This window comes from Nerophis lumbriciformis, linkage group LG11, assembly GCF_033978685.3.
Source record: "Nerophis lumbriciformis linkage group LG11, RoL_Nlum_v2.1, whole genome shotgun sequence".
Lineage (NCBI taxonomy): Eukaryota > Metazoa > Chordata > Actinopteri > Syngnathiformes > Syngnathidae > Nerophis > Nerophis lumbriciformis.
The window spans coordinates 26,816,682-26,835,516 of record NC_084558.2 but is presented as its reverse complement, the minus strand read 5'-3'; the positions used below and the strand labels follow the sequence as shown (position 1 = coordinate 26,835,516).

Genomic DNA, 18,835 nt, shown 5'->3' with positions numbered 1-18,835 from the left:
GCGTGCAGACGCTGTAGATGAACTGCCTCTGTACAAGAACAAGTATATATATGTGTGTGTGGGGGGGATTGATTTATTGTGAAAAACAATAAAAGTGACTTATTATAATTTAAAGTTTTTTTGACGTGAATTTAGTAGGGAATTGCACAGTAGTGTATGACTAGAAACTGGACTACAGTATTTTCCAATGCTGGATTTAATAAATATTTAAGTAGAATATCAAATTAAATAATTTAATCACTCATAACTGTAGTTTTGTATCATTTTTGCATCAAAAAGTCACACTCTTAGAAGGAAAATATTTATATTTTTTAATGCAGTACTGTACTTATTTTTTATAGTAAAGGCCGCAATGAATTTAGTGTATCACCATTTTTCCATTTTCTACCGCTTGTCCCTTTTTGGGTTGGCGGGGGGTTCTGGAGCCTATCCCAACTGGAAGGCGGCGTACACCCTGGACAAGTCGCCACCTCATCGCAGGGCCAACACAGATAGACAGACAACATTCACACTCACATTCACACACTCGGGACCATTTATCCCCAGGTGCATGTCTTTGGAGGTGGGAGGAAGCCGGAGAACCCAGAGAGAACCCACGCAGTCACGGGGAGAATAAGCTTACTCCACACAGAAAGATCCCGAGCCCAGGACCTTCATATTGTGAGGCACGTCCACTAACCCCTGTGCCACCGTGCTGCCCACCATTTTACCTAATAAGCCAAATTTTTTTTGTTAGTTACTAATATGTATATTTATATTTTATTTTTATTTTTTTACTTTTAGATATATTTATATATTTTCTGTTTTATTGTGAAAATAACAAGGCTGCTTTTCACAATAAAACATAACATATATATATTTAAAAAAAAAAAAACACGATATATATATATATATATATATATATATATATTTTTTTAAAAAAAAGGCAATATATGTTTTCTGTTTTATTGTGAAAAGCAGCCTTGTGCTTCCTGTTTGTGCCTTGCAACATAACAGAACGCCTAATTAGTGTTAATGTGACCTTCTAATTGGCTTAATGGGTTACAATTATCAATCAGATCTGGGAGGATAATTAAGAGTACAAAAGCCCTTAAATCGATATATTTGTTAAAAACATGTAAAGTGAATTTAGGTAAGCCTTTTTGTCTTTTTTTTTTTTTTTTTTTTCATATTTTTTGATTATTATTATTTATTATTATTTAATATTCTATCTGTATTTGCTTTTGTTTTCTTTCCTTGACATGACATGTTTCGCTGATGTTGAAAGTGCCGTGACTTGTGTGTGCATTATAAATGTACGTTTAATGTTGAATAAAAAAATATATATTAAAAAAAAAAAAAAGTGTTAATGTAACTAGTTGCCGTGTGTGTGTGTGTTTTTTTTTTTTTTTAGCCAATCAGCTGCTAGTTTACTAGCACGTGTCTGTCTCACTTCCTGCCAGCCAGCGGTGTCTTATCATGGTCATTAGCCTAATGACACGACGTCACTTTAAAGGTAACACTTTTAACATATATTTTATATTGTTATATTTCCATCCATCCATTTACTACCGCTTGCCCCTTTTGGGGTCGCTGGAGCCTATCTCAGCTGCATTCGGGCGGAAGGCTGGGTGTAATTATGTTTTCAAAGGTTATATTTCGATAAAAAGGCAGAACGTGAATGGTAAAGTTTGCTGGCATGGAGCCTAACAAAGATGGCTGACAAATCAGATGAACAGAAGAAATGTTAGGAGTAAAGAAATGCGTGGAGGTAATGATAACAATGATGTAGTAATTTGAGGAATGATTAATGACAAAAAGGATATAAAGAGGACTCTTGTTTTAATGCTCATTCTCGTCAATTATTGCTATGCTCTACCTTTTACTTCATGATATAGACTCCCTTTTTATCCCTGATGGGAAAAATCAATAATGTTAGAATAAATGACAACTCCAAAAAGGCTCCAGTAATGCAATGAATGTGCTTTTTTCCCCCATGCAGTTCAATTAAGTGGTGTGCTGGAGCAAATCAAGTTTTCAAGAAGTGGGTCATCCTCCTGGCAGGAAAGAAAATCTATTCTAGAAGCACCTTCCATTTCCTTAGGGATGTGAGGTGAGAAGGGTCATGGGAATCTTGGCACAACTTTTTTTTTTTCTTTTTTCCTCTCACTTCTTTGGGACACTTGCTGCATAACCGATGAGTCCGCGCTGCTCCAGTCTACACTTATTTTTATAATAGCAATAATCACCCAGCACTAGAGTGGGTTTACAGGAAAAGAGAATTGTTTTATTTGCACAAAGAAAACAAGTATATACAGTGTTGGCGCTTGGAATTTTCAAAATGGGGTGCGACGGACCCCATCAAGTCATAAAAATGGGGTCCCAGTGTTTTGGAAAAAGGTTGTCATAAACGTTACTTAATTCATTTAACAAATAATACAAAATAAAAACAAATCTTTATGCATATGTAAATGTGTTCAGTTAACATTCATTCACTTTCTTCTTTCCTTCATGGATCTAAACTTTTTTTATATTTTTATTCAATAAGTAGGTCCTGAGTAGTCTTGGGTTCAATCCCGGGCTCGGGATCTTTCTGTGTGGAGTTTGTATGTCCTCCTCGTGACTGCGTGGGTTCCCTCCGGGTACTCCGGCTTCCTCCCACTTCCAAAGACATGCACCTGGGGATAGGTTGATTGGCAACACTAAATTGGCCCTAGTGTGTGAATGTGAGTGTGAATGTTGTCTTGTCTATCTGTGTTGGCCCTGCGATGAGGTGGCGACTTGTCCAGGGTGTACCCTGCCTTCCGCCCAATTGTAGCTGAGATAGGCTCCAGCGCCCCCCACGACCCCAAAGGGAATAAGCGGTAGAAAATGGATGGATGGATGGAAGTTGTAGGTGTATTTATTTCAGGGGACACGTTTTATGGCAGCACAGAAATATGCTGAAATATTATGTATCCCCTACTAACTTGTTTGTCATTAATAAAATGAGTCCAAATCCACAAGTTTTGTACAATGCCATGTATGTACATATAATCTGCATGATGTTAGTACATAGCTTGAGGAAAATAAACGTAAGTGGGACACATTTTCTGGCATAAAATACATGTTTTTTTTTAAACATGGAATGGAGTCTATCTTGTCGTGTTGGTTCCCATTATATTGGTGTTATTTTTCAATCCATCAGAAGATTAAATAAATAATAAACCAAATTACAGGATGTTATTAATGTAATTTCCATTAAATAGGTAGGTATGACACCGTATGCAATAGAGAAACTTGTGCAGCGATGTGAATACAAATACAACACGTAATGTACAGATGATCAAAAGCATTTATCGGGTCGCAATGTCACATGTTACACCAACAACATTTTTGACAATCAAAGCATGATTGTAGGAATTCACATTTTGTATCGTTGACATCGCTAATAACACAAAAGTGCTGCCGCTGTCTGAACAAGGCACAGAGCTCCGCCCCAATGTGCGCTCCTGCGGCAGGGGATCCAAAATATTTCAGGGATACAGAATTTTGCACGACACTGGCAAATATATCCATCCATCCATTTTCTACCGCTTAATCCCTTCGGGGTCGCGGGGGACGCTGGATCCTATCTCAGCTACAATCGGGCGGAAGGCGGGGTGCACCCTGGACAAGTCGCCACCTCATCGCAGGGCCAACACAGATAGACAAGACAACATTCACACTCACATTCACACACTAGGGCCAATTTAGTGTTGCCAATCAACCTATCCCCAGGTGCATGTCTTTGGAGGTGGGAGGAAGCCGGAGTACCCGGAGGGAACCCACGCAGTCACAGGGAGAACATGCAAACTCCACACAGAAAGATCCCGAGGCCGGGATTGAACTCACGACTACTCAGGACCTTCGTATTGTGAGGCAGACGCACTAACCCCTCTTCCACCGTGCTGCCCCCGGCAAATATAAACACAACAAAACACCGCCGGAAAGCGATAATCGATTAAAAAAAACAAACAAGCAAACCGGAGTTCTGACCCGGAGAAGGCAGGGTGGGTAAAAACTTTTTTTTTTAAATCCGTGTCCCGGGGACGTGCAGACTTCCGGAAATGTGCACCCTTTGTGCATTGAACGCCAAAAGTGTATATATTATAAGAATTTTTTTTTTTTGCCAGAATGTAGTTGTAATGTGTGAAAATGTCCTCTGTTAACGAGAAAACCGAGAAAAAAGTTGCAAAAGGTAAAACAGTCCTCCGTTTAGAGCAGGAGTGTCAAATTGTTTTTTTATTGAGGGCTACATCGCAGTTGTTGCTGCAAAACCAGGGCCGCTTATAACGGTGAATAATATATGAATTTTCCTATGCCTGTGGTTATTGTATATATTTTTGACATACACTGTAAACAAATATGTAGATTTTACCGAAAAAAAATGGCAACTCAGTCACTAGAATTTTACTGTAAAATACACTGTTTTTTTTAACAACATAATTACAGTAAATGGAAAAACGGTATCACTGTTTTTTGGCAGGAAAAATCTGGCAGCTTAGTCGCCAGAATTTTACTGTAAAATTTACAGTGGTTTTTACAACATAGCAACACAAAAATGGTCTACTCAAGATAAATGGAAAAACTACTTTTGCTTCATAATTTCATATTTTGTAGCTTTGTATTTTGGAAACTTTTTATAAGCCCCGCCCACAGGCGCCTGCCCCATGCGCTAAGACACTGCCTTTAGTTTGAAACCGTAAAAAAAAGAAGTGAAACCGAAAAAGAAACAAAATCGTAAAAGAGAAGTGACCATAAAAACCTTTTGAAACACACAAAAAATACAAGTGTACAAAAATATGAATATTGATATTGAAAACATCCACCAAAAATATTGTATTTTTTCAATGTTTGAATTTATTTGTTGCCAAGGCTTGTTTTGGTGCCAATAGAACTTTTTCTACAATGTCAAAAAAAATTTCCAATACCAAATCTTACTGCCAGTGTTCTGGCTCCATATAGTTTGAGTAATTCTGATTGATTGATCCAAATAACCAATGTCAGACCAAGCCATCAATCCACTGTACTTACATTAAACCAAACACGGAAGACACTACGCAATTTAAACCAATCAGAAACAATGTAAGGCAGGTCTTGGCATGAATTGATTAACGTGGACCCCGACTTAAACAAGTTGAAAAACTTATTCGGGTGTTACTATTTAGTGGTCAATTGTATGGAATATGTACTGTACTGTGCAATCTACTAATACAAGTTTCAATCAATCAATCAATTGGCGTTTGTCTTTCACACACCTTAGCTGCGCTTTTTTTCTGATTGGTTTGAATTGTGTGGTGTCTTCCATGTTTGGTCAAACGTAGGCACACCTCAGATCCGTACACGCAGATTGTATTACACGCACGCACGTCTGAATGAGCTCGCACACCTATTACACGCTCACGAATCTGGATGTACGCACTCAAATCTTACATGGCGCAAAAGTCACGTGTAAGCAGACAGCCTATAGAGGGTTTTTTCTGATTAGGGACAGACAGAAAACTTAAAACACAGGTACATGGATCTGAATACACACACTTGGATTGATATACAGAAATACAAATTGGTACACACACACACAAATTAGATTAAATGCGCACAGGTTTGCAAATAATTTTGCTACAATAATACTTCCATAGGTGCGGGCTCCATCTAGTGATACCCCCAAAAAAATCACTTAAAGTAGTGTTTTGTTTTCCTTTATTCAAACAGTGTTACTGTTCAAACTGTGTTTAATGTTACAGTGACCAACATATTAAATATACTGGTTAAACAAAACATCTGCCTTGTTTTTAATGAATACTTAAGTCTACTACGCTACTGTATTTTAATTTTGGTCATTATGGTGGTACTTGGTGAGCCAAGTGTTTTCTGAGGTGGTACTTAGTGAGAACAAGTTTAAGAACCACTGGTATAGAATATTAACCTGACTCGCCAGATCATTGTAGTTCGCTGAGCTCCACACAAGGATCTGGGCGTTCTCCATAGGAGATGTATTTCAGAAGGTGAGGCGTTGTAAAAAAAATAATTGGATTGGATTGGATAAACCACTTGTCCGTTATCTTGAATGACGTGCTACTTCAACCACTCAAATCGAAATCAACCCGTGACGCTGATGACAGCGACGCTGGGAAATCCAAACCCGTTTGGAAGAAGAGCCAAAACATCCTTGCCACCAATAAATGCCTTCAAAACCATTCTCTGTTCATCTTTTAAATAATTAATAATCGATCAATGTCGCAAAACCGTTGCAATAGCAGAATCAATGTCAGCACACGACTCCTCGCGCCGTGCCGTCATTGTTTGAAAAAAAAAAAAAAGTCCCTTCGGCGCTACGTCACATCTATGAAATCCCGCCCGGCGATCCTGATTGGTTCATTATTTTTTGCTATCTGGAAGGAGTTTGCAATGCCTTCGAGCCCAGACCCTGGTGTGGAGCTCAGCAAACTACAAGGGTCTGGCGAGAGTCAGGTTAATAGAATATACAACTTGATCATAAATCTTTTAAAATCATCATAATACAACTTTATTCTTGTTATACCATATTTTGAAACTTTCATCTCTTAGAAAAAAGTTGTAATTTAATTATCAACTTTTTCTTGCTACTTTTTTTCTGTTCATAAAATGTTTGAGGGGTAGAATTATGACTTTTTTTTTTCTTGGAACAGCAATTTGTTTCAGGTAATACAATAACAGTTTTTTTCTCCAAACTTAATACCATTTTCCCCCTTTGGGATAGTACACAATTTATTTTCATAAAACAAGTATTACTTTATATTATTGAAACATTACATACTTCTTTCGAGTAACATAACACTTGTTTTTGATTATATAACAACTGTATGTATATGTATGTGTGTGTGTGTGTGTGTGTGTGTGTGTGTGTGTGTGTGTGTGTGTGTGTGTGTGTGTGTGTGTGTGTGTGTGTGTGTGTGTGTGTGTGTGTGTGTGTGTGTGTGTGTGTGTATTTTAATTTTATCTGGTTTTCTCAACTTCTTTTTCCTTACTATATTCTAACATTCTGATTTTTTTCTGTTTGCCTTTATCAGAAAAAATGAGATTTTATCTTATATTACAACTTATATTTTGATATATATGACATTCTCGCAACATTGGAACAGTTTCATAATACTTTTACCATTTTTGGTTGCCATGTTGAGTGGAAGTTGAGGAGCGATCATGTGACTGAGAACGATGAATATTAGAAAGCGGCATGCCTGCCCCTGCTGTCATCATGACAACCCAAACAAACAGACATAATGAGTGTTCTCCAGGAGCAAGTCATCATTTGAAGAGTACTCGGTTACCACGGCAACAGGCACTGTTTGCTGCAGCAAGGGCCACCATGGGAAATTGATGATTAGATGTTGTGTTGGCGTTTTGCTCAAATGAGATATTGATGTGAACAACACCTGATTGGCGGATTTATTTTGCATTCATCGGAATAATAACATTGTGATGACTTGTTTGATTTATTGATATCATTAATTACTGTACTGCTTTTTGAGAGGAAATCATCTGTTGCCTTAATTTACCTAATGACTAGCGCCCCTCCCCAATAATTAAAAACAAAACACACACTCATTTAATTTGACGAGAAAATATAGATATTAAAGGACCTTTTACTGTCATACCAGCAGACATGAGACGCATGAGATGGGATATTAACTATTGTAATATGTTTAACTACAACTTTCATCAGCATTTTTACGAAATTAAAATACGTAATTTTCAAGGAGACTTTAAAAATGAGATTTTGTTTTTGGAACATTTTGATTAGTTTGATGTCAAAGTGGGAATTGTTCATGTAATCTCATGAAAAAAATAAAATGTCTGTAAAATTGCAACTTTTTTCCTTCACGTAAAAATCTATGCTTTTCTCCCCCACACAATATTCAGACTTTTGTCTGGAACAAAATACTTCAATGCTTTTTATGGTCGTCTTTTTGTAAGACATTTCACATATTGTTTCCACACATTATCACTTTCCCCCCAAATAGCAAATGTAGTCTTCATATTTTTCACTACATTGTGTAACAATGCAACTTTCTTGAGATAAGATTAATTTTAATTGTCATTTTCGGACAAATTATACTGCACAACTTTTCTCTCATAAGTCTTATTGTGTCTTTTATTCATAATAGCGAAACACTTAAGTCATTTTACTTGATTTTTTGTGTAAAAATACAGAAAATATTTTTCTATTTGTTATCTATAGGGCAGCACGGTGGTAGAGAGGGGTTAATGCATCGGCCTCACAATACGAAGGTCCTGAGTAGTCTTGGGTTCGATCCCGGGCTCGGGATCTTTCTGTGTGGAGTTTGCATGTTCTCCCCGTGACTGCGTGGGTTCCCTCCGGGCACTCCGGCTTCCTCCCACCTCCAAAGACATGCACCTGGGGATAAGTTGATTGGCAACACTAAAATTGGCCCTAGTGTGTGGATGTGAGTGTGAATGTTGTCTGTCTATCTGTGTTGGCCCTGCGATAAGGTGGCGACTTGTCCAGGGTGTACCCCGCCTTCCGCCCGATTGTAGCTGAGATAGGCTCCAGCGCCCCCCGCGACCCCAAAGGGAATAAGCGGTAGAAAATGGATGGATGGCTCTATAAGAGTTGGGAAAGAACAAGGTCAGGAAAGCGAAAGGTGCAGATTGCAATCAGTTCCAGGCTACTCAGGGAATGTGGACCAGCTAAATGGTGTGGTCCAGAACATTTTTAACCTGCACATCAGCCCGGATAAAGTCCCCACCCTTTGGAAGACCTCCTGTGTGGTTCCAATCCTAAAATGTCTTATCCCAAGGAGCTAAACCACTTCAGACTTGTTGCACTGACCTCCCACCTCATGAAGACTACGGAGAGGATTATTCCTAGCCACCTTTAGCCGCAGACGACGTCAGCAATGGACCATTTGCAGATTGCTTACACTTGGACGGAAAGCATACCTGCTGCATCGGGCTGAATGTGCAGTGTTTTTACATGTTTTTTGACTTCTCCAGCGCTTTGAACACCATCCAGCCGGCACTGCTACAAGTGAAACTGGAAGAGGCGGTAGTGGACCATCACCTTGCTGCATAGATCATCAGCTACATCATCGACCGATCGAAGTACGTGAGGCTGCGTGACTGTTCTTCAGATGTGCTCCTACGCTACCTGTTCACGCTCCTCAGACTTCAGGCACGACTCCAATCTGCAGAAGTTTTTGGACGACTCTGCAGCGGTGGGATGTGTCTGAGGTGAGCAAACAGGAATACCGAAAAATCATCTCTGGCTTTGTCGGCGTTTGTGTATGTAATCACTTGCACTTGAACACAAGCTTGTGATTGATTTCCGGCAAACCGCTCCACCCCCCACACCGGTGAACTTCCAGGGATCAGACACAGAAACAGTGGACTCATTTCGGGTGTTCACCTCATCAATAAACTGGACTGCACCACAACTCAAACGGCCTGTACAAGAAGGGCCAAAGGAGGAGACTTCTGCGGTGTTCTATGCAATTGTTTGCTGGAATGGGGGCAGCTCTCTTAATGAACTGATTAAGAGAGCTGACTCCATCCTAGGCTGCCCACTAGACTGCATCGAGGAGGTAGCTGACAGAATTATGTTGAAATCCAATTTATACTGTAACGACCAGCTGATGATAATGTTTTATGTCCATGTGGCTTGGATTTGATGTCCGTTTTTCCCATGTTTGCAAACAGGCAAAGAATAAGGAAGTGTTTTGTCTACGGGGAAGCGCGGAGACAAAAGTGTTTGCACGGGAGGTAAAACCTCTTGGAATTGTGCCATTATCATAAGATTGGTAGTAAAAAAAAAGTTAATAGTGTCGGACTTTGATTTCTTCTGAGGACTAAAATAAATTATATTACTTTAATTTGTTTAAAAAAACAACCTGTTTTTCAAGGTGTGACGGCAATAAAAATGCTGTTTGCGCGCCACATTCAATTACATTAAGGGGAAACCCTGACTAAGAATGTTGAATTTCCACAAACAATTGTAACCTTTTCACGTCTCATATTTTTCAGAAAATTAAATTTTTTAGAACAAACGTTAACTCTTAACAAATAATTCCTTGCACTTTTCCGTAGTATAACTATTTCTCTAAGAAGTGCATCATAAGTCTTAAAGGGGAACATTATCACCAGACCTATGTAAGCGTCAATATGTACCTTGATGTTGCAGAAAAAAGACCATATATTTTTTTAACCGATTTCCGAACTCTAAATGGGTGAATTTTGGCGAATTAAACGCCTTTCTATTATTCGCTCTCGGAGGGATGACGTCACAACGTGACGTCACATCGGGAAGCAATCCGCCATTTTCTCAAACACCGAGTCAAATCAGCTCTGTTATTTTCTGTTTTTTCGACTGTTTTCCGTACCTTGGAGACATCATGTCTCGTCGGTGTGTTTTCGGAAGGTGTAATAACAGGACGGATTCAAGTTGCACCTGTGGCCCAAAGATGTGAAAGTGGCAAGAAATTGGACGTTTGTTCCGCACACTTTACCGACGAAAGCTATGCTACGACAGAGATGGCAAGAATGTGTGGATATCCTGCGACACTCAAAGCAGATGCATTTCCAACGATAAAGTCAAAGAAATCTACCGCCAGACCCCCATTGAATCTGCCGGAGTGTGTGAGCAATTCAGGGACAAAGGACCTCGGTAGCACGGCAAGCAATGGCGGCAGTTTGTTACCGCAGACGAGCGAGCTAAACCCCCTATCGACCCTAGCTTCCCTGGCCTGCTGACATCAACTCCAAAACTGAACAGATCAGCTTTCAGGAAAAGAGAGCGGATGTGGGTATCTCTACAGAATATATTAATTGATGAAAATTGGGCTGTCTGCACTCTCAAAGTGCATGTTGTTGCCAAATGTATTTCATATGCTGTAAACCTAGTTCATAGTTGTTAGTTTAGAAGGCGATCGCCGAATTCGTCCTCGCTTTCTCTCGTGTCGCTGGCTGTCGTATCGTTTTCGTCGGTTTCGCTTGCATACGGTTCAAACCGATATGGCTCAATAACTTCAGTTTCTTCTTCAATTTTGTTTTCGCTACCTGCCTCCACACTACAACCATCCGTTTCAATACATTCGTAATCTGTTGAATCACTTACGCCGCTGAAATCCGAGTCTGAATCCGAGCTAATGTCGCTATAGCTTGCTGTTCTTTTTGCCATGTTTGTTTGTGTTGGCTTCACTATGTGACGTCACAGGAAAATGGACGGGTGGTTAAAATCAGGCACTTTGAAGCTTTTTTTAGGGCTATTGCGTGATGGGTAAAATTTTGAAAAAAACTTCGAAAAATATAATAAGCCACTGGGAACTGATTTTTAATGGTTTGAACAATTCTGAAATTGTGATAATGTTCCCATTTAACCAATGCACAATATGATTTTTTTTTTAAATTTAGGATTACAAGATTTTATTGGTGTAACATTTTCTCTCTGTGTTGGAATGTCATCCTCGTGCTATTTCAGACTGTGACAAACTCAACAGGAAGCTCGTTAAGCGCTGCCCTCAGGAGGTCAACATGATGGTGACCCCTGCAAGTGTTCATCATGACTTTTATGTGCAGGTTAACCCGCGTGTGCACACACACATTCAATAGCTGACAGTGGCTCATAACAACCTTTCAATATGAGCAAATAAAGTGTGGTGCACAAGGACGCACATGAACATCACCTCTTGTAATCAATGCTAATAGATCACAGTACACACACACACACAATATGATTCTTAACCTTCTAAATATGAGCTGACAAGCACAAATGTTACACACACAAACACAAGAGTGCAAGCGGCCATTTTTCCTCTGTAGTTGTGATTGATGAGCGTATTGATGCTCCATATGCTGCTCTATTGATTACAGTCTGCATTTTCTGTGTTTTGCATCCGTGTCCGTGAATGGGGCGCACGCGTGTGCACACGCGACCTTTTGTCAAAGATTAGCATGCAGATGTGATCGGAATAATCTCAGTGCTGTCAATCACGCGTTGCACGGCAAGCAGGCGCCAACAGACTTCTTGATGACAATGCTGCTTTTTATTTTATTTGTTATTGGCAGCCATCCTTGATATTTCTTCTTAACATAGTTATATATTATTTCTATACATGTTAAAAAAAAAAATTCTATTAAAATGTGATAAAGCCACCAAAAATATGTTGAAGATGTCTTTAAATATAAAAAATAAATAAATGAAAAATTGTGCTGGTTTATGCAACTTTTCTGTCTAAAAATTAAAATACATGTATTTTACTTTTGTTTTTAAGAAAGCGTTATTGTATGAGCAATTTTTAAAATCAAAACTCAATCTTTTTCCATTAAAAGTATGACAATAAAGCTCACAAAAAGAATGAAATATAAAAATACCAATATTACATTAAAAAGCTGTATCATGCTAAAGTTCGGAGACATCTTATTAAATGAAAAAGTGTCTCCGAGCTTTTGCATGTACGAGAACTATGAAATTATTTGGAATATGAATTACCTTTTTAAAAATATTTTTAGGTCTTGGGGTGAAATGGCTGTTTCCCAAATGGACTGTTCGTTCAGGAGGACAATCAGCCATGTTGATCGTGATGTGCGCCTCGATCAGCGACCTTTGACCACTTCCTGTCTCTGAGGTGAGCATTAGTGCAAATCTCTCCGACAGTTCTACTTTTTATAAATATAAATATTATTGTGTATGCTATAGAGATAGAGGGTCTTTCTGATGACATTGTTATTCTCATGTGTCACAAATTGAAAATGTATTTGCATTTATTACGGCAATATCTTGAATGTCCTTCCAGCTACTCTATGTGAGTGGGCATGTGCGTGTGCATCTATATAAGACAATGTTTAGCCTGTCGTTGCTATTATGAGCATGCACGTGCTTGTTACATAATGAATACACAATCCTTTGGTCACATTAGAGCTTTATTATTGAAGGTCTGAGCCCCCAGTGGAGCTCTATATAGCAGTGTGTTGCTTCCATGCTCCCAGGGTGCTAATATTTGTTGTAGCTGTCACGGGTGAGGAGGATTGGGGGGGTTGGGGAGACTTTTTAATGGACGGTGGCACACGTTCAAGTCTACTACCTGTTAGCCTAGTAAGCTAGCGTCACTCATTCTGATGTGTAGGAACAACAATAGCATTGTGTGTCGTCTTGGCAACTTAGAAGACAACCTGTCTAGTAGAGCGTTGTCAAACATGCGGAAACAATAAACGTGTACCAACTAACTTTAAAAAAGAGGTGTCTGTTGTAGTTAGGGCTGGGGCGATATGGCCTTTTATTAATATCGCAATATTTTTGGGTCATGTCACGATACACAATATATATTGCAATATTTTGCCTTAGCCTTGAATGAACACTTGATGCATATAATCACAGCAGTATGATGATTCTATGTGTCTACATTAAAACATTCTTGTTCATACTGCATTAATATATGCTCATTTTAAACTTTCATGCAGAGCGGGAAATCACAACTAAGTCAATTTAGCAAAACTGTATTTAATAAACAGTGATTAAGCAGTGGCACAAACATTCATGTAATTTCCAAAACAAAGTGCAAAATTGTCAGACATTTTAAAACAATCTATAAGTGCACTTGTGTGCATGATGTCACCAAGATGACATATCAAAACAACACTAAATTAAAGTGCTCTTTTTGTACAGAACGCCACTACAATAGTTAAAAACAAATAAAGTGCACTTTTGTGCATGATGTCACACAAGATATTTCAATAACTGTCAAATAAAAATGAGCTGCATAATAGGAAATCAAATAGTGTATATCCTTCGTTTTGTGGTAGGTTCCTGCGGACGTTATCTCCTTCTGTGCACGGGTGCACCGCCAGACGATGCACCCGTGCTGTTTTTCTTGAGAATTAATTCTTCCTCCATTTAATACCAGATTCGCACCTTCTCTCTCTCGTATTACCACTCGCAACGCACCGTTAGCACCACAGCTAATGTTACCTATGTAGCTACCTCTCTGCTCGGGGAGGGCATGTGACGTTGCACGCGTGACGTATGTAAGAAGGTGCACTTGTTTTAAGTCACTGTGAGAAGGAGAGACAAGAAAGAGTGAGAAACGCCTGTAGTGTAATGCCCGCAGCTCAAAGCAACTGTGTGAGAACGTATACTCGAATATCACGATATAGTCATTTTCTATATCGCATATAGGCAAACCCACGATATATCGCGCAGCCCTAGTTGTAGTTATATTTTATTTTATGTTTTTGCTTTGCCTGTTTAGCAATTTTATGCTGCTTGTCAACACATCCAGCCAGACAAATTTGTCTCGCAACAAGTGACACAATTTTACCACAACACACACACACACATACACACACGTACTTCGGGCAGAGGGCTCCACTGCCCCACACTCCAGGGAAAGGATAACGAGAGTCAAGAGTTTTGGATTATGAGCCCAATATATTGATACACATTTAATTAGTCAGTTTTAAAATTGTTGTAAAAACATGTTATTTTGACTTATTTTTGCTTTATTTTATTGTATATAATTATGAATATAGATATTTGGAAGGAAATACCTAGTCCTCCATTATGTTAAATACATATATTTATAGATTTATTGTCCTTTGTAAAAAAAAAAAAAAAAAAAAAAGTTACATTACATTATATTCGTTGTATCATTGTACAATTGTTCAATTCAATAAAATCTTCATTTTATTAACTATTCTCATGATAAATTACAGCATTATGACGTGTTTCTACATGAGTTTTTTGAGGGAATAAAAACATTCTTGTATTGTTACAACTATGTAATATTACAACTTTTTTCACGTTCTATATACACGTATTACACATACACAAATTAAAACATTTCTAGTAGAACTGCAACTTTCTTGAGGTACTATGATGTCTTTATTGGAAATTGTGTGACTTTTTTCAAAAAGGACCTCTTTTCCCTGAGACAAAACTAACATTATTCTTATAACAATCTCTTTTTAAAATTATTTTTATTTGCTGAAAAAAAACGATGTCTTTATCCCGAGAACCTCCCAATTTATTTTCTTTTAGTAATAAAACCCACATTGGCTGTTAACATAATATAACAATACATTTATTCAGGTATTAATATGTAATTTTCAGCCTTCCTTTGTAAAAAAACTACTGTACTTACAGCATTTTTTGAACTTGTTCATGTAATGTGACTTTTTGTGCTAAAAATGTTTTCTCTCATAATAAAACCCAATACAAAGAACCATAAGTCAGTCATTATTAGGGTTGTTCCGATCCGATATTGATATCTGTCTGATATTAGTGAATATCAAGTATGGGATTATATCGACTTGCATCTAAAATCTCCGATACAAGCAGTTCTGCAGTGTATTTCCTTATGCGAAGTTGAACAGCCAGTTAACATATACATGTCCTCCAATGAGCACACATGGTTGGTCTTCTCTTGTATTTTAGTCATTTACAAAAGCTGAAAATGTTAGACCAGTAAGACAATGTGGGCCAAGCTCTGATACTGATCATACAGGCAGCCTGATACCCCATACACTCTGAGCACTCTCCTTAAGACTTCTCGAGGGACATGGTTGAATGTCTTCTCCAAGTCCACGAAACACACGTCGACTTTTTGGGCAAACTCTCATGCTCCTTCAAGAATCATGCCGAGAGTACATAGTTGGTCCAAAGTTCCATAACCAGGACAAAAACCACACTGCTCCTCCTGAATCCGATGTTCGAGTGTCTTCTCTAGTACACCTGGATAGACCTTATCGGGAAGGCTAAGGAGTGTGATCGGACGATAGTTGAAACACACCCTCCGATTCCCTTTTTTAAATAGAGGAACCACCACCCCAGTCTGCCAATCCAGAGGCACTGCCCCAAAGTCCACGCTATACTGCAGAGTCTTGTCAACCACGACAGCCGCACAGCATCCAAAGCCTTAAGGAACGATCAGCTACACAACACTTAAGCACACAAGGTAGACATACGTGGTAAGTGTTCTTAGATGAACAATAATGCAGTCTAAAATATGACATGTCATGTCTGTCTTCTTTGCTGATGAGCTTATTTCCTGGTTCACCAAAACACCTCTACTGTTTTCAGCTTTTTTAGTGTTTTAAGGTGTTTTGGCCTCCCTGGTGCTTTTTCTTATCTCTCCCCAATGACAATTGGAACATTTTGTCTGTCTCTCTATATCTCGAGCTATCACAGAGAGGTAACAATAGCTGATGCAGCTATTGACATACTAAGCCAGTGAGCTGCTGTGTCGCCTATGAGTTGGTGAAAGTTAATTCTAGATTATGAATCAGGCCTCACACCTGTATAGTACAAAGTCGTGGACATAAACTGAAAAGTTGGTCAACCATTTAAATTAAGTTTAGACCTGAATACGTTGCGAGGAAAACACACAAGACGCTCGTTTGCTGCCAGCATTTATTTATTTATTTCATTTTACCTATGTGAAGATTATGAGTAGTTCATCTGATCATTGAACACAAGTCTTGTGTTGAAAGATATTGGCATCCTGTCTGTTGGCATCCCTGTGAGACCAGACATTGTACAGTAAGTGATTGATTGACTACGGTGTAGTTTGTATTTCCTGCTTAGCACTTAATCATACTGCTACTTGATGTTTCGGGTTTCACGAAATTAAGATGTATTTATCACTCAGCTTCTAAAACTTGTATCACATCTTCCATATATTCAGGCTCAAAAAGATAAGGTTCTGGATCATCATTTGTTCCAAAGCAGTTGATCTTAGGCTCTCATGAAGTCTGCCATTATTAGTAGTAGTTGCTGTTGTTGTTGAAGGAAATAGGGAACATTTCGATGCGGTCTGTGAAATCATTCTGTATGCTTAAAACAAGCAAATACGTAAATATTAAATATTATTAATGGGACTGTTGCTGCTTTACATATTGGGTATATACTTAAAGCATGTATAGAAAACATTATTGAGACATTTATTGAAGTTTGCTTTTGTTTTTTAGAGCGGAAGAGAGTGAATCCCATTTTCCTCCATTTTTAGCCTGTTATGTGTGTGTCTCACCAGTGGCGGGCCGTGCGTTTCCCACCTAGGCGTTCAGTGATGTCTGACTTCAATGATGACTTCTAAAAATACCATCATTGATGTCACCACATGACCATTGCTGGAGAAATACTATACAGAAACACATTTACACACTACTGCGCATTGTACAAAACGGGTTATTTTCTGGTGCATTTAAAAATCAATAAACCTGCATCAGCAATTAAAACATATCTTATGTGGTACTGTCAAAATTAAAATTGCAAAAAACATTTTAAACGTGAAAAAATAAAGAAATAAAATATCTGAACTCACATTTCATCGACAGCTGAGCTAGCTTCCGGGGTTGGCTGAGATGGTCTCACAAGATGTAGTCTCTCTTTAAATATCCTTCTTGAAAATGGCCTTGCAAATATATGTGTTGTCTTGTCTAATCATAAAAGATGCAGAAGAGGCGTGTTGGCTGACTTCTTAAAGTTTACTCCACATCGGCATGTCTACATTAAACAACCTAAATGGGGCTGCTGCGCATGCTGGGTAAAGGAGTTCTTATGTTACCTGGCTCATACATCACCATATATCTGCCTTAGTTCATACCTACCATTATTCTCTGTTTGACTAATTATTTGATCGAGCCTTTTATAACATTCCACATCACAAAATAACACAATTATGTATGCTTTGCGCTGCCATCAAATCGGATCAATATTTGTATTGGCCAATACTCAAGGCTCCAATATCAGTATTGAAAGAGGAACAAGTTGAGTCAGCAATCTCTGAGTCATTATTTTGTATTTAAGGTATTTGCGTACTTTCTCCCCACACACTTGCAGAATTATCATCATTGCAAATATCTACAGGAGCATCATAGACAATAAGCACGTTAGTTTGTCAGCCTAACTATCCCCTCTTTTTCCTCTTCAGCCACCAGTAGATGATGCATAATCACAGGTGCACACATGCTGCAGCACTCCAAACACACAAAAAAGAGCCACTTTAATCATCTCCGCCCTCACTTGGAACTGTGGAAAACAAGCCCTCGCTGCAGCCCAGATGGCCTTTTCCTTCCCCTTTTCCCTGCCCTCATTAAATATGGAGCATCCCAGGGAGCTGTAACACACAAGGACATGGCAGCGCTTGCCGGCTTTGCTTGTATATGTCATCAAGATTTAAGTGTGCTCTGCTCTTACACTCCAAAACTGTGTGTGTGTTTGTTTGTGTGTTTGGGGGGCGGGTGGGATTAGCAACACCTTACAAAAACATAACTACCCATTTCAAAGTGTGTGAAAATTCAGTCCTGGAATAAAAACAAACTCAGAGAGGCGACGGCGTGACGTCTCCGCCGCGTATCACATACCTGAGCGGGGGAGCAATTGAGCTGTCGGGGCAATTAAAACGGGCTTAAATGGAAATATTAATTATGTCAGGGACTGCGAGGCAGATTGGCCTTTTGGAGATAATGAAGGCTGGAATTCTCACTTTGTGCTGCATGAAGCCACACGACATCAAGTTTCTCTGCAAGAAGATGATGTTCCGATTAGGATAAAGTGCTTTGGAGGACGTGAAGATGCACCACTTCTTTAACTAACCATATTTTCCAGCAGGGAACTGGGACAAAAATCTGGCCCTGGACTTGTTCTCACTCAGATACAGTGCCAGTTCGCTCTATTGATGTATATACAATTTTCATAAAAATGATTGGATGAAGGAAGGCTAGAACATGCGCGAGTGGGACTTGTGTGCCTCTGTAGCCTCTCACATTGCCCGGGGCTATTGGGCCAGGTAGTCACTGGGCTACTGGGCCAATCAATTGTAACTTCTCTGTCTATGTTGTGTCTGCA

General features: G+C 38.9%; 1 long non-coding RNA gene across 1 annotated transcript; it reads left to right on the top strand.

Moving 5' to 3' along the window:
• Positions 1-1,507: 1,507 nt before the first annotated feature.
• LOC133610065 (uncharacterized) lies at positions 1,508-18,283 on the top strand. The gene is made up of 4 exons (XR_009815829.2): positions 1,508-1,750; positions 1,982-2,092; positions 12,505-12,620; positions 17,919-18,283. It is a non-coding gene; the product is annotated as an uncharacterized lncRNA (long non-coding RNA).
• Positions 18,284-18,835: the final 552 nt, after the last annotated feature.